General features: G+C 49.7%; 1 protein-coding gene across 1 annotated transcript in view; it reads left to right on the top strand.

Annotated features, from left to right (window-relative positions):
• EPS8L2 (EPS8 like 2) overlaps nucleotides 1-574 on the top strand; it is a 64,096-nt gene that overhangs the window by 38,131 nt on the left and 25,391 nt on the right. The window lies entirely within an intron of this gene.

Below are 574 nucleotides of genomic sequence, written 5' to 3'. Positions count from 1 at the left end.
GTGACCAAACTTGTCCAGCAAACACATCATCCAAGCTCCTTCCTGGGCAGTCATTAATAACGAAACCCCAGAGACAGGTTTTGCAGGACACCAAGCTCCAGCCTTTCCTTGAGAAGCAAATATGGATAATTTGTGCCTGCTCAGGATCAGAAGGAACAGTTTATCTCCTGGCAAGAGCCCAGGGTTGAGCGTGGAGCAGAGCAGGGACTCTGGTGGATCTGTGCCACATTCCTCACCACAGGACTGCTAAGTCCCTGGGAAGTGCCCATTCACTGGGGCACCCTGCTGCCAGCAGTTGTTTCTCACTTCCCACTCCACATTAATGTTTAATCTCCAGCATTTCAAATGCTTTGCATTTCAGTAGGAGCAGGGAGCTTGTCTCTCATGGCAGCAGTGCCAGGAGTCCAGGACAGGAGAAGGATCTTGAATGGAAGCACAAACTGGAGAGGTTTCTCACCACAGCTCTGCTGACTGCTACTACCAAAACCCCATTCTTACAGGAAATTAATCCCAAGTGTTTGCTCCTCCATTCTGCCACAGTTCACCTCAAACACAACTGGATTTGGAGCCTTTC

This window comes from Geospiza fortis, unplaced genomic scaffold, assembly GCF_000277835.1.
Source record: "Geospiza fortis unplaced genomic scaffold, GeoFor_1.0 scaffold450, whole genome shotgun sequence".
In the NCBI taxonomy this organism is placed as follows: Eukaryota; Metazoa; Chordata; class Aves; order Passeriformes; family Thraupidae; genus Geospiza; species Geospiza fortis.
Note: the sequence above shows the minus strand (reverse complement) of the source record. Positions and strands in the feature narration are given on the sequence as shown.